The sequence below is a fragment of the Gavialis gangeticus genome, unplaced genomic scaffold (genome assembly GCF_001723915.1).
Source record: "Gavialis gangeticus isolate Ggan-Ray unplaced genomic scaffold, GavGan_comp1, whole genome shotgun sequence".
Classification (NCBI taxonomy): domain Eukaryota; kingdom Metazoa; phylum Chordata; order Crocodylia; family Gavialidae; genus Gavialis; species Gavialis gangeticus.
In genome coordinates this window covers 29,796,504-29,798,141 of record NW_017729024.1, presented here as the reverse complement: position 1 = coordinate 29,798,141, position 1,638 = coordinate 29,796,504, and positions in this window count along the sequence as shown.

Genomic DNA, 1,638 nt, shown 5'->3' with positions numbered 1-1,638 from the left:
GGGGGGTGGGGAGCAATAAGTGATTGTTTAACTGAAGACTGCATTGTGATGCAAACAATTAAGCAGACCAAATTTAGGAATGCCAGAATTCAGCTTGCCTATGCGTATCTTGACTCAAAAATTAGGAAACGCTTACCAACTTTAAAAACTTACATTTCACTTACTGTGTATAAGAAAGCATACCTAGTGTTTTTAAGAAACAGACTAAATTTTTGACATGCATAAAGGTTTCAGCCCCACTGGTGAACAACAGAGTTTTCCTACAAACTTCTGCTACCTGAGCTAATGTAGCAACTGTTAGTGGGGTGTCATCCTTTGTCTGTATCAAAAGAAAGTCTCACAGCTATTTGCTGCCAGCACAGTAAAGGTGAGACTGGAATTCTTGTTTTCTATGTGAAGATTTGGAAGGGAATGCAGTCTGGACAGAGTTTTCTGTACACTTGCTTTTTTGTAATATTTATTAATTTACAAATAGTTTACACAAATACAAGATTTAACAAAGCTCTGTAAAATGAGCTGTAAGGGAAGAGATGGAGGTGTTGATCAACAACATCTTTTAATCTGTTATTCTAAACTAGGGATGTCAAACTTACCTGTCCCCACAGGCCAGCTGAATGATATGAGATCATCCATGGGCCAAATTAATGGTATAGGGCTGGCACCATGGGCCATCCCACAGATCACCCCTTTCCCACCCCACTCCTTCTCTGGGACCTAATAGAAAGAGGCCTGGCATCCTGGGCACTTGGCTGCTGCCACAGGAATAAGCCACAGCATCAGGCCTCTTCCCACTGGGGCTCCAGCACTGCAGCTGTTGCTTGGGTGCTTGGCTGCCATTGGGAGCAAACTGTGATGTCAGGCTTCATCTTGCAATGCTTCTGGGGCTCCAGTGCTTCAGCTGTCGCCTGGGCAGTTGGCTATAGCCAAAGGAATGCCCGTTCTCCCCCCCTCTGCCCCATGAAAGGTGTGAGCCAGATAACCTGGATCTGTGGGCCGTATGTTTAACACTCTTGATCTAAACTAATAGTTGAGGATTTGCTGGCGTTGGAGAGTCTCAAATGAAATGCCCTGTTGATCACTGATGAAGTTAAGACAATATTCTTCAAGTTACATTTGTTTTTGCATTTTCGATTGTGATCAAATGTGAGTATTTTTATCTGGTCCTTTTTGGAGAGGGGTGGGGGCAGAAAGCTGTGTTGGCTGAATATTAATTTCAGATACAACTTCTACTTGTCCAGGGACATGTTAATTTACAGCAGCAGTCATCAACCTATGGCTCCCAGGCCTTATCTGAGCCATTTGAATCCAGCCTGTAGACGTGGGGCTTTGGTGGTGTTTAGTGGTGGGGGATGTTGGCTGCAGGAGCTCTTTCACTGCAGAGGCAGGATGGGGTCCTAATACCTGCCTGTCTACAAAAAGACAGGAAAAGGCTGGGAAAGTTTGCCTACCTCTGATTTAAAGCATTAACATGAGAATGTTTGAATGGGATGCAAATTCAGATCTATCAAACTGTTCAGTATATTGGCGCAGAAAAGGCCAACTCTTCTATTCAAATTAGTAAACTATATTGTGGCTCTTCCATGTTAAAGTTTGCACTGCAGCACTGGGAGATTTGAAATTAGGTTCTGAATTGGCTAT